The 14,311-nt window shown below is 42.8% G+C and overlaps 1 protein-coding gene across 19 annotated transcripts in view; it reads left to right on the top strand.

Annotated features, from left to right (window-relative positions):
• Positions 1 to 14,311, top strand: part of LOC105478940 (low density lipoprotein receptor class A domain containing 4) — a 436,625-nt gene that overhangs the window by 120,118 nt on the left and 302,196 nt on the right. For 2 of the 19 annotated variants that reach the window (XM_071085752.1, XM_071085754.1), the window contains exon 3: positions 13,595 to 13,697. The exons of the other annotated variants lie outside the window; for them this stretch is intronic. The gene's annotated coding sequence lies outside the window, so the exon portion shown is untranslated. The remainder of the gene's footprint in view (positions 1 to 13,594; positions 13,698 to 14,311) is intronic. 19 annotated transcript variants of the gene reach the window in all.

Here is a 14,311-nt window from a genome sequence, read left to right on the forward strand (position 1 = left end):
CCCTTTCCTTGCTTCCTGTGGACCCCTCAGCTGCTCCGTGTCTCCTCCACTCTCCCTTACCGCGTGGGCAACGCTGAGGGCCCTTTCCAGGCCGGCCCCCACACTCAGCTCTGCCGCGTACCTGCCCGTCTCGGAACTGCCGAGTACTCTGGAGCCAACGCTAGTTTCCTCATCTGTAACATGGGGATGGCAGTATAACTTTTATATGGTTACATGTGGCTGATGGCTAAGATGAGTGACTGAGGCAAAGGTCTCAATCGTTTACGTTTATTAAGCCAGCTTTAGGGCTCATCTGGAAAAATAATACTGGCCACATACGCATCTGTATCTGTTTTGTAAAGAGGTTTTTAGGAGGCTCAGTATTTATAGGTTTCCTTAAAGGGGGGAAGGCGCGGAAGAGGGGAAGGTGGGCTGTAAGGCGAATGATGACATTCTTGTGAGACTTTAGTTAGTGCCAGTAAATCTGCATTTTACACAAGATAAGGTGAATGTTTGAAGAGAAAAAAGGGCGTAAAGGAAGAATCAATTATGCGGATGTCTCCGGGCAGGTGGAGGAATGACTGATCTCGTCTTGTCTTTGTCCTGCACCTGGGAAGCGAAGCTTCTGATAGACATGAGCAGCGTGGAATGGAACAGACTCCAGTTTTAAGCTAGAATCCGATTGTAGACCTGAAGTTACGATGAGATGTTCTTGTTTATATGGGATGCCAGCAAAGAACGGACTCGGGGATGATCTGTTGGGCAGCCCTTCCGAAGCCCTGAGGCTTTTGTCTTTCTGTGGGGTCTGATGCCCAACGCTCCCAACGCTCCCAACAGCCGTTCCTGGGGAAGAGGGCGCTGCCTGGCGCACTCTCTTGGCTTAACTTTTCCTTTTGCATAAGGAATTCGGGGGTCCTGAGCTTTTTTTTTTGAGACGGAGTCTTGCTCTGTTGCCCAGGCTGGAGTGCAGTGGCGCGATCTCGGCTCACTGCAAGCCCCGCCTCCCGGGTTCACGCCATTCTCCTGCCTCAGCCTCCCCAGTAGTTTCCTTTACGTGGTTAAACGAGACCAAGTGCTGACTGAAGTGTAACACAGCAGGTGTTGATGGGAAAGGCAGACATCTTTTTCTTCTCGTTATCACTGTTACCGTCATCAATAAGCTACTTCCTTGGCATCTGGTGCTCCCTCTGCTTTGGGAACCTTCCTCATGTCTTATTCTCAGAAGTCAGGGTCTTGTTCTGGGCTGTTGCTTTTCTGTTTGACTCGTCTGTGGGCCGTGGACTCCTCGGCAGAGTCCTGTCCCCTGGCTTCTGTATGGTTATCCCCCATCTTCTGACGAAACGATGATGTCAGTGACGGACCAGTTTGGTTAGCGTTTTGTTAAGCGGCGCGATGCTATTATCTCCAGGGCGCAGCATCTGGACCTTAACCGATGATGAGTATTTGTGGCCCCGAGGGACACGGGGCCGCTGAAGTTAAGGAAGGAGCTGCAAGCAGTGGACGAGCAGCAGCACCACCACGCGGAAAGGTGACAGGTTGGATAAGGACTGGCTGAGAAAATGCCATCGGAATAGCAGGAGGGGGTCATTGTTGAAGAGCACAGCTTCAGGCAAGTCTTTGAAATCAAAGCCAGATTTCAAGGAAGTCGGAAGGAGCAGATGGAGAGGAAGTGGAGAGGTTTCCATATGGTGCATGTGTTTTTTTTTTAATTAAGAATTTTGGTGTTAAATGGAAGTGGTACTTGATGGCCTAGCAGGATGAAACAAAGTTTGTTTCTAAAGATAGGGGGACATGGGCTCACTTTTAAAGAGAAAGAAAGTAGGTGGCCATTGAGTTATGAGAGGTTGAGAAGCTGGAGATGACGGGCCCGGAGACCCACAGAGGAGAGGTTGAGAAGCTGGAGATGACGGGCCCGGAGACCCACAGAGGATGAGAAGCTGGAGATGACGGGCCCGGAGACCCACAGAGGATGAGAAGCTGGAGATGACGGGCCCGGAGACCCACAGAGGATGAGAAGCTGGAGATGACGGGCCCGGAGACCCACAGAGGATGAGAAGCTGGAGGTGACGGGCCCGGAGACCCACAGAGGATGAGAAGCTGGAGGTGACGGGCCCGGAGACCCACAGAGGATGAGAAGCTGGAGGTGACGGGCCGGAGACCCACAGAGGATGAGAAGCTGGAGGTGACGGGCCCGGAGACCCACAGAGGATGAGAAGCTGGAGATGACGGGCCTGGAGACCCACAGAGGATGAGAAGCTGGAGATGACGGGCCGGAGACCCACAGAGGATGAGAAGCTGGAGGTGACGGGCCCGGAGACCCACAGAGGATGAGAAGCTGGAGGTGACGGGCCGGAGACCCACAGAGGAGGCCCTTTGAGAGCAGCAGGTCTTCCTGCTCGGGGCCTCACTGGTGCTGTCACGAGGGTGTCACGAGCCGCATACCCCGGCCTCCTGCTTTGCTTCTGGGCTCTCATCACTCTTTTGTGGTGTTGTCTGAGAAATGAAATGAAATCCTAAGCTCCCAGCCAAATGAATGGACCCCCTCTTGGCCAAGGGCACCCAGAGAAACCTTAGAACTGAGTCCTGGCCGTGACAGGAGGGAAACATGCCTCGTGAGACCCCCACCTCACTGACCACCATCGGGCTCTCCTTCCTGCGGGCTGGAAGCTCCATACTCATTTCAGCAGCGGCCTGATGCTGTCCCTCCCTTTTGTGGTTTTGACCAAACAACTCACCAGCATTGTCTTCCTGATCCGAAGCCACTGACCTTGGAGTGGTTCTGTGAGTGAACCACTGGTGCACAGTGAGGGCTCCTGTGTCCTCCGCTTCACCTTTTGACATCATGTGGCTGAAAGCTCCACCCTGGGTCTTGCTCATGCCACCGTGTTTCACATATGGATCCCACAGAGAAGCGTGGAGCTCAGTGTGCGTGTGCCTGTGTCTCCTTTCATCAATATTCATGACTCTTCCTAGAGCTCATTGAATATGCATATTTGGCTGCCCCATTCAGCATAAATCCCTGTCTTCTTCTTCCCACCCTTGCAGTGCTTGTTTCTGGCTTCTGGCTGGAGGCTGCACTTCCCAGCCTGTCGGAAGAGCCACCTGCAGGCTGCAGCCCTGTCTGAGAAATCATGCCCTCCTTTCCAAATGCATGAACCTCATCATTCTTCAGCCGATACGTCCTTACCCCATGTAGAAGGAAGGATCTTAGCATTTATTGAGCGTCAACTTTGTATAAGGCTCTGGGTTATCTTATATGATCTTCACAACAATTGTAGAATATATTCATGTGCTCATTTATACCTTTCATTTTTAAAATAGGCCTTTTTAGTCAAGCAGCTCAAAAACATATAAAAAGATGTTTATTGAGAAGTCTCCCTCTTATGTCTATTCTCCATCCATCCAGTTTTCCCACTTCCCAATATTTAGTCGTTTATTATTTTCTTGTGTATACTTTCCAAAATTTTAAGCATATAAACATAAAAAGATTATTTATCTTTTATGTATAAATTATGGATTCTGTATACACTGTTTTACACCTTGCTTTGTTTCACTTAAAGTTAACCTTGGAAATCCTCACGTATTGGTTCCCAGAGAGCAGCCTCATTCTATTTTGCAGTTGCATAGTTGTGACTGAATTGAGTGGATACACCAGATTTTTTAACCCTGTGTAGTATAAATAGATGTTTGAGTAGCTTGCAGTCATTGTATATTATGTACACATATTTTCCCACATGTGAAAATGCATTTGTAGGATACATTCCCAGGAGTGAAGTTGCTGGGTTATGGGTATATTTATTTGCAGTTTTGAGTGATTATTACCGAGGCCCATCCTTAGGCTTGTACCAGTTCACACAATCATCAGCAATACGCTCGAGGCCTGTTTCTCTGCATCTTTGCCAACAGAGCATGTTATCAGTTTTTTAAAGGTTTCTGTCCGGCCTACTAGGAAAAACAGGAATAGAGTTATTTTACTTTGCATTTATTTTTTTATTACGAGTGAGGTTGTCTTTCCACAGGTTTATGAGCTGTTTGTATTTCATTTTCATGACTGTCTGTTCTTACTCTTTTCCTCTTTTCTGGCCGGATCACGGGTCATCTTGTAGATGACGTGGTCAGATCTATCCGTCCTTCCTGTTGTGACTTCTGCTTTTACAGTTACAGTTAGGGAGCATTTTTCAAAATCATAAAGGAATTCTTCCAGGTGTTCTGTTACTTTTAGAAAGTCATTTTTTTTTTCAAACAAGACAAAATACCCCAATCGTTTATCTTTGAAATGTATCCTGGATTCCTGAGTTACAAATCCAATGTCTCCCCTAAATAGTTACCAATTCCAATATCATTTATTACATAATCTATCTTTTACTCACTGATTTGAAATGCTGCCTTTACCATATGCTGAATTTCTGTTTGCATTTGGGTCTAGTTTTTGGATTCATTATTCTGATTCATTGGCCTGACTTCCTGTTCTTTTAACCATTATTCTTCTTAATTAATCTATTAATTTTTGAGGCTTTCTACATGTATCCTTGTCTGAAGTAACTTCCCACTCCCCTCCAATTTATTTGTTTTTTTTTTGAAACAGAGTCTCACTCTGTTGCCCAGGCTGGAGTGCAGTGGCACGATCTCCGCTCACTGCAAGCTCTGCCTCCCGGGTTCACGCTGTTCTCCTACCTCAGCCTCCCAAGTAGCTGGGACTACAGGCGCCTACTACCATGCCCAGCTAATTTTTAAAAATATTTTTTAGTAGAGACAGGGTTTCACCATGTTAGCCAGGATGGTCTCCATCTCCTGACCTCATGATCCGCCTGCCTCAGCCTCCCAAAGTGCTGGGATTACAGGTGTGAGCCACTGCTCCTGGCCTGCCCTCCAATTTTTTTGGTACTACTATTTTGTTAATTTTTCCCACTTTAGCTTTATAATCAAGCTTGTCTAGTTTTCAAAAATATGGTATTTTTTATTTTGATCCTAATACATTATACATTTCAGAGAGTTGGCATCTTCAGGTTAAGTCTTCCTGTCCTAATCCTGGTGTATCTTCCATTTCTTCACGTCTTCTTTTGTGTCTGTTGTTTCTGTAGTTTTCTTCAGAAACTTTATTAATCTTATTGGTGGTTATTCCTGAAAACCTAATCTTTTTTATTGCTACCATAAATAGGATCTGATTATTTGTAGCCTACAGCAATTATTTGCAAATAGCCATCTGTGATATTATAAAATAGGCGTTTGGTCTCCGACCCCTTTTCCTGACATACAGCTCTGAAAATCCTTAGAATCTCCGCAGTGATGTCTTTTGTATTTTAATGACTGACTGGTGGGTGGCAGCCCCTAGATAGCTCCAAGATGGGGCTGGTCACCAGAAAGACCAAGGCGTTACCAGAGGATGGGGACCTTCAGCCCCACCCCCACCCTCCAGGGAGGGGAGAGCAGATGAAGGTTAAGCTGATCACCTCTGGCCAGTGATGTAATCAATTATGCCCATATAACGAAGTTTCCATAAAAACCCAAAGGACTGGGGCCCAAGCGTTTCTGGATAACTAAACACATGGAGGCTCCTGAAGGGCTGCACCCCTGGGGAGGGCATGGAAGCTCCACGTTTCTTCCCCCATACCTGTGCGTCTCTTCATCGGTGTCCTTTCTAATAAATGCTGTGTAATAAAGCAGTAAAGGTAGATAAGTGGTTCCTTGCGTTCTGTAAGCTGCTCTAGCTAGTTAAGCAAACCCAAGAAAGGGGATGTGGGAGTCCCGATTGATAGCTGGTCAGCTAGAAGGACGGGTCACAGTTGGGGGCAGTCTTGGGGATCGAGCCAACAACCTGTGGGGTCTGGCGGTGTCTCCAGGTAGGGAGTGGCAGAACCGAGTTGAACTGGAGGACAGCTCACCCAGGCCCCCTCCCCACATTTGCTCTCAGAAGATGTTGATTGTTGTGTTGTGAGAGTAGAGGAAAAGTTTGAGTATTTTTCACACCATGATGTTATCTTTTCTTTTACAAAAAAAAAAAAAAAAAAAGAGCCCTCCGGTTTCTTTATGGAACAGTGATCTGACCACATTAATTGGTACCTCAGTACAGCGTTAACATACGGTGGTGATGGAATTACTCATGTCTTCTTCTGAGTCTTGCATCTGGTGTTTATTAAACATGATCAGTGTAACTAATTTTGATAATAAATTTCTAACGTTGAACGATGTTTTCATTTCCTAAATAAACTGCACTTGATTATGTTTTGCTCTTAGTTAATGTTGGATTATTCTTGCAGTGCTTTATGATTTTTCCACTGAATATAATCAGTGAACAGTACACTTTTTTTTTTTTTTTTTTTTTTTTTTTTTGAGACGGAGTCTCGCTCTGCCCCCCAGGCTGGAGTGCAGTGGCCAGATCTCGGCTCACTGCAAGCTCCGCTTCCCGGGTTCACGCCATTCTCCTGCCTCTGCCTCCCGAGTATCTGGGACTACAGGTGCCCGCCACCGCGCCCGGCTAGTTTTTTGTATTTTTTAGTAGAGACGGGGTTTCACCGTGTCAGCCAGGATGGTCTCGATCTCCTGACCTCGTGATCCGCCCGTCTCGGCCTCCCAAAGTGCTGGGATTACAGGCTTGAGCCACCGCGCCCGGCCTCTTTGTTAGGCTTTAACATCAGTGTTATTTTTACTTCTCGTAACAACTTGGAGGTGTCTCTGTTTCTCTTTTCTGGATAAGTATAAGCAGCTTTATAATTTTCTTTTATTAAAATAATTTTTATTGAGATACAAGATCTTGCTCTCTTGCCCAGGCTGGTCTTGAACTCCTGGGCTCAAGTGATCTTCCTGCCTCAGCCTCCCAAGTAGCTGGGACTCCAGATGTGTGCCGTGGCCCCTGGCAGATGGCTTTAGAATTGTGAGTAGTAGTTGACTACTCCAGAGAAACTGACTTAGCGCTCTTGGCGGTGGGTGTGTAGCCTTTGATAATCTCTTTCTTCCTGTGGAAGTCAGTTCAAATAGCTTGGTACAACAAGTTTTGGTAAATTATACTTTCTTAGACACTTCATTTTATTCAGAATTTAAAATTTATTTGTAGCAAGGTGAGCAAAACATTCTTTTTTGGGTTGAATTTTTTAACAGTATTTTTTAGAGCAGTTTTAAGTTCACAGCCAAATTGAGCAGACATGACAAAAATTTTCTCAAATACCTCTCACCTTCTCATAACCAGCCTCCTCCACTATCAACATCCCACATCGCAGTGGTACGTTTGTTACAATTAACGAGCCCACACTGAAACTTCACTGAAATTTCGCAGTTTATGGTAGAGTTCACTCTTGGTGTTGTACATTCTATGGGTTTGGACAAATGTTTAATGATGTGTTCACCATTAGAGTATCATACACAGTAGCTTCACTGCCCTAAAAGTGCTCTGTGTCTCACCTGTTCATCTCCCCCTCCCCTCAACCTGTGGCAACCACTGATTCTCACTGTCTCCATAGTTCTGCCTTTTCCAGAATGTCATATGTTGGAATTGTAGAGTACGTAGCCTTTCAGAGTGGCTTCTTTCGTTTAGTAATATGCGTTTAATGTTCTCCCATGCCTTTTGTGGCTTGGTAGCTTTTTTTTTTTTTTTTTTTTTTGGTGCTGAATAACATTTCATTATCTGGATGTGCTGCAGTTTATTTATCCACTCTTCTACCGAAAGACATGGTGGTTACTTCCAAGTTTTGGCAAATATGAAAAAAGCTGCTATAAATGTCCATAAGTAGGTTTTTGCATGGTTATAAGTTTTTAACTTTTTTTTAGTAAATACCAACGAGCACAATTGCGGGATCATATGCTAAGAGTATGTTTAGTCTTTTTAAGAATCTGTCAAACTGTCTTCTGAAGTGACTGTACCATGTTGCATTCCCATCGTCAATAAATGAGGGTTCTGTTGCCCTACATCCTTGCCAGCATTTGGTATTCTCAGTGTTCTGGATTTCAGCATTCTAATAGGTGTGCGGTGGTATCTCAGAGTTTTTTTAATTTTCATTTTCCCGATGACCTGTAATGTGAAGCATCTTTTCATATGCTTATTGGCTATCTCTATATCTTTGAGAAACTGTCTGTTAAAGTCTTTGTCCTATTTTTAAATCGGGTTGTTTGTTTTCTTATTTTTGAGTTTTAAGAATTCTTTGTATGTTTTGGATAACAGTCTTTTATCAGATGTGTCTTTTGAAAATATTTTTTCCCAGTATGTGCCTTGTGTTCTCATTCTCTTGGCATTGTCTTTCACACAGCAGAAGTCTTTAATTTTAATGAAGTCTAGCTTATCAATTATTTCTTTTATGGATCATGCCTTTAGTGTTGAATCTAAGAAATTGTTGCCATTCCCAAGATCATCTCCTATGTTATTTTCTGGGAGTTTTATAGTTTGTGTTTTACATTGAGTTCTATGATCTGTTTGGAGTTAATTTTTGTGAAGGGTGTAAGATAATGTGTCTAGGTTTATTTATTTTTGCATGAGCCTACCTAGTAGTTCCAGCACGATTTGTTGAAAATACTGTCTGCTCCATTTTACTGCCTTTGCTCCTTTGTGAAAGATGAATTGACTATGTTTATGTCAGTCTCTTTCTGGAATTTCTGTCATGTTCTCTTGTTCTATTTGTCTATTTTTCATCAATATCACACTGTCTTGATTACTGTAGATTTATAATGAGTCTTAAAGTCAGGTAGTGCGAGCACACTGAATTTGTTCTTCTTCAACATTGTGTTGGCTACTCTGAGTGTTTTGCCCCTCCTTGTAAATTTTAGAATCAGTTTGTTGATTCTGACAAAATAATTTGCTGGGATTTTGATTGGAATTGTGTTGAATCTATTGATGAAGCTGGGAAGAACTGACTCTTGACCATATTGAGTATTCCTATCCATGAACATGGACCATATTTCCATTTATGTAGTTCCTCTTATTTCTTCCATCAGAGTTTTATAGTTTTCTTTATATAGATCTTGTATGTATTTTGTTAGATTTGTATTTAAGTATTTTGTTTTGGAAGTGATAATTTAAATGGTATTATATTTTAAATTTCATATTTCATTTGTTCTTTGCTGGTATATAGGAGAGCAATTAACTTCTTCTTTTTTTTTTTTTTTTTTTTGAGACGAAATTTCACACTTGTTGCCCGGGCTGGAGTGCAATGGTGCAATCTCGGCTCACCACAACCTCCGCCTCCTGAGTTCAAGAGATTCTCCCGCCTCAGCCTCCTGAGTAGCTAGGACTACAGGCACGTGCCACCCTGCCTGGCTAATTTTTTGTATTTTTAGTAGAGACAGGGTTTCACCATGTTAGCCAGGATGGGCTTGATCTGACCTTGTGATCTGTCTGCCTCGGCCTCCCAAAGTGCTAGGATTACAGGCATGAGCTACCGCACCTGGCCTCAATTAAGTTTTATATGTTAACTTTGTGTCCTAGAATCTTGCTATAGTTGCTTATTAGTTTCAGAATTTTATTGATTCTTCTGGATTTTGTTGGTATCCGTACACAAAGACAGTTTTTTTCTTCCTTCCCAATCAGTGTGCCTTCTGTTTCCGTTCCTTTTCTTGACTTATTGCACTAGCTAGGGCTTACAGTACAGTGTTGAAAAGTAGTGGTGAGAAGGATGTCCTTGCCTTGTTTCTCATCTTAGCAGGAAAGTTTCTAGTTTCTCATCATTAAGTATGATATTAGCTGGTTTTTTGTAGATGTTCTTTATCAAGTTGAGGAAGTTCCCCTCAACTCTTTCCTTTCTGAGAATGGGTTGAATTTTACATGATAGCTTTATCTGAAAAGTTTGTAATTGATAAATTTAGCTCATTTATATTATTAATATGACAATTATGTTTTGTCTAAGGTATGTTACATTTTATGTTTTCTGTTTTATAGTTTTCAAGTCTTTTTCATTATGTGACTTATTACACTTTCATGTTTTGTCTGAGTTCTGTCATTTTATGTTTTCTATTTTTATAGTTTTTAAAGTGGTCTCTTATGGGGCCTATGTTAAGTTGATGTTTTTGGTATTTTTGAACGTTTGTATTTTTCCTAATAGTAACCTTTTTGATGATAACTTTAGGGACTGCCTTCACTCCTCTGGTTCATTAGCGGGAAGCTTCTCCCATGAGCACTGGTGTTGAGGACACGTTCTCTTCCTTCGTATCCCCTCACCACACTCCCTTACTTGTTATTAGTCAGTTATTAGTGTTTACTGTCAAACTGTTAGATATGCTTATATGTGTATCACTTTTTTCATGACATTTGAATGATATCTGTTGATTCTCAGCCACTAGGGATAAGGCAGTCAGTGACATTACCCTGTCTCCCACTATCTTTTACTGCTCTCCCCCAACACTACAATTTTTGCTGGTCGTATGATTTTTACATTGTCACTAGTTATTACATTTAGATTTGGTTGACCACTTTAATCATCACATTTTTTAAAATCTTAGTTCTATCATTAAATGAATTCAATTGCCAGTTCTTTTGCTTTTATTTTCCTGATTGTGTCCTGGATTCATAGGGTCAAGAATTCGGAATGCCTGTGCATTCAAAACTGTTATTCAGTGGTCTTACTGCTTGAAGGAATGCCTGGCTGGGTATACATTCTTGGCTTATACTTTATTTGCTTAAGTATTTTAAGTATGTCGAAGCAGTAACATATGGATTAGTGGCATAGAGTATTACTGTGAAGAAATACATGGCTAGTTTAATGCATTTCCTTCTTACAGATGACTTGATTTCTTTTTCTTTTTGCCTAATTACTTAGTCTGTGTAGTGTTACTATAAAGTACTACCTGAGGCTGGGTAATTTACAGAGGTTTATTTGGCTCACAGTTCTACAGGCTGTACAAGAAGCATGGTGTCAGCATCTGCTTCTGGTGAGGGCCCCAGGAAGCTTCCACTCATGGCAGAAAGCGTAGTGGAGCTGGCATGTGCAGAGATCACAGGGTGAGAGAGCAAGCAAGAGAGTTGCAGGGAGGTGCCTGACTCGTCTAACAACCAGCTCCTGGGCAGCTAACAGAGTGAGAACTCACTCCCTAGGGAGGGCATTAAGCTATTCATGAGATTCCAACCTGAATCGAATGTCAGCATGAGACTTGGAGGGATTAAATATACAAACCATAACCCTAGCCCAAGGGTTGTTCTTTATCGTTAAAGTCAGATTTATTAAGTCCAGTTTTACTAGCACATGCCTGGTTGTTGACTGTTCAGGGTCCATTTTGGAATGGCGTGGGTGCCTCTTCAGGACGTAGATTTAAATCTCCTTGTATTTAGGACATTTTTCTTGAATAATACCTTTAAATATTTGTTTGATTCTATTGCTTGTTTTTATTTTGTTAGGAATTCCTTTTATGCATCTGTTGACTCTCATTTGTCATCCATCCAAACCTATCATTTCCTCCCCATCCTCTTTTTCGTTTTCTTTTACCTAACTTTCAATTTCTAGGCTTTTCTAATCCATTTCTCTACCCCTTTCTGTGGATTCTGCAATACCTATTCTGTCTTATGCTCATTTAAACTTCATCTTCATTTCTGTGGCTTTTTTCCCCTAAGTATTTCTTTTCTGATCTCTTCTAGCTCATATTCTGCCTTTTCTTTTTTTCTATTTTTTCCTTGATTTCTCATGTTTGTGCTCTGTGGTGCATCCCTCCCTCCCTTCCATCCTCCTCCCTCTCTCTCTCTCTTTCGAGGTGATTGCCTCATTAAGTTTTAAAAAATGACAAAATTTTGGTCACAGCTTTCGTCTGCTCACTAGCAACATTCTAGGGAGTATTGGTCTATTGGTAAGTTTTATGGCTCTCTTTCGCTTTTTTAATAGAATAACTTTTTATTGCTTTTCCAGTTCCCTTGGTATTACTCATCATTGAGTGAGCTGGGTTTTCCAAGACCAGCTTTCTTGAAGAGATACTGTGATATGGAGAAGCTTCCAGGATGGCCTTCCAGGCTTTACAACCCAGAGCCTCTCTCCATCTCTGTTGCACTGGAGAGAGGGATGTTCCTACAAATGTAATCCATCTCTGAGATTTTTTACATGGTCTTGCCTCTGACTCTTTGAGATGACATAAGTCCTGGAGCGCCTCGGTCCTGCTTGCGCACTCAGACTTGCAGTCGTGGACCAGAGCGCGTCCTTCGGGCTGTGTTCTTCACCTTCGTGCTTTTGCTGGTGCTGCTTGGGATCTTCCGTTTCTCTGTGCTCTTTGCCGTTTCTGCACAATCTCAGCTGCCTCTGGCAGACCTTACAGATACTTGGAATTCTGGAGATTATACCTGTCTCCTAGTTCCATGGAAAATGGAGGTCAAAAATTCCATGAAACTTTTTTCATTGTCTTTTTGCTGTTGTTTGATGTCGAGAGGAAAGGAAAAAGTTCTGTTTGTCCATTTCGTTACAGATAAGGAAAGTGGATTCACAAATGTTAAGCAACTTGATCAGTGTCACCCAGCAAAGGGCAGAATGATTTTCAACACTGAGTTTAAAAGTCGGCCAGGGGCAGTGGCTCACACCTGTAATATCAGCAACTTGGGAGGCCAAGGCGGTAGGATCGCTTGAAGCCAAGGAGTTCAGGACTAGCCTGGTCAATATAGCAAAACCTTGTTTTTACAAAAAGTGGAAAAAAAAAAAAAAAAGCCAAATGTGGCATGCACCTGTGGTCCCAGCTACTTGGGACCTGAGGCTGCAGTGAGCTATGATTGTGCCACTGCTCTCCAGCCTGGGTGACAGCACGAGGCCATCTCTAAAAAAAAAGAAAAGCTCATGCTCTTTCACTGTCCCATGGTGTTTCTTCAGTGTTGGAGATACAGTCACAGTGGAAGGCAGTTATGGAGTCAAAGCAACTTTAGTCTTACTGGGTATTTGTTATAGAGGGAGATGTATTTGAGTAGCAAGTTATGGTTATAGAAAATTATTGTGCCTTCAGTTAAGAACTTTATGATCACCTACAGCTTCAGGTACCCCTTTTCCCTTCTCTTTCCCTTCTTCCTTCTGTGACCTCGAAAGGAGACTGTATATAGGTCAACACGCTCTCTATTCTCAACTGCTGCCTAGCTCACGACTTCTCTGAATGCAACTCGTGCTTCATATCATCCACCATGTTTCCCTTCTATTCTGTCTCGATTTTTCTTTTTCAGAATGGCACCCACTGCTATATGTTCTCCCCTGTTTTGTTTAAGGCATCCTCCAGTAACACTGTTCTCTGGAGGTCAGGGATGAGTGGGTAAAATCAGATATCTTTTCTGTCCAGGTTCCCAAGTTGCTAGTGGCTGAGCTTCCTGAAACAGAGACCTGGAAACAGTTCCTATTGTTGTTGACTCTGACAGGATCCTCAGCTCTGACCACTGCTGTGCCCTTCTTCAGGGGGGCGTTGGTGGATTTGTTTGTGAATGTGTCTGAGAGTGTAAAGGTTACTATCACACATATGTTTACTCGGTAAAGATAAGGTTCTGGTGAAAATAGAATCGAACTGTGCCCCGTCCTCTGTCTTTGCATTTCTGTGAAGAACACAGTTTAGTTTTTAAAAATCACTGGTGGTGGCCCTCTGTATGAAAAAATAAGGCTTACTTCTTGACACCTAAGGTCAAACTTAATTGTTTGAACATGTGAGTCCCGTTTACAAATTCTGGCTCATGTGTTTTTTTGTTTGTGTTTAGCTGGGTAGATTTGTGGGAGACTCAGGGTGCAGAAGGGAGGGAGAAGATGACGCTGTTTTAAAATGATGCTTTCCACTGGTCGTTTCCTCTAAAGAAGACAACGGTGAGTCCAGGGGAGCTTTTATTTGTTTTCCTGCTTAGAGATGGAAGGAGGGAAAAGACAATTTCTTTAAAAAAATTTATAAAATGTTTTGCACTTTTTAAATGCTTAATTTATATCTGTGACATGGAATTTGAGCTAAGTGGCCACGTATTTTGGTAGGGAAAAAGGAGGCATCTGATAGTTTTATTTTCCACATTTTAGGGACTACTTTCCATTGCAGCTTGAGAATGGTTTTCACTGATTAAAATAATGGCTTTTCAAAAATTAATGTGTTATATAGTGAGCACATGATCTTTTTAAATCTGTTATCCTTCTGTAGTATCACTCCCTTTTTTTTTTTTTTTTTTTTTTTGAGATGGAATCTTGCTCTGTTGCCAGGCTGAAGTGAAGTGGTGGGATCTCTGCTCACTGCAAGCTCCGCCTCCTGGGTTCAAGCGATTCTCCTGCCTCAGCCTCTTGAGTAGCTGGGACCACAGGCGCCGCCACCACGTCCTGCTATTTTTTGTATTTTTGGTAGAGACGGGGTTTCACCATGTTGGCCGGGATGGTCTCAATCTCTTGACCTTGTGATCTGCCCACCTTGGCCTCCCGAAGTGCTGGCATTACAGGCGTGA

Source organism: Macaca nemestrina, chromosome 19 (genome assembly GCF_043159975.1).
Source record: "Macaca nemestrina isolate mMacNem1 chromosome 19, mMacNem.hap1, whole genome shotgun sequence".
Lineage (NCBI taxonomy): Eukaryota > Metazoa > Chordata > Mammalia > Primates > Cercopithecidae > Macaca > Macaca nemestrina.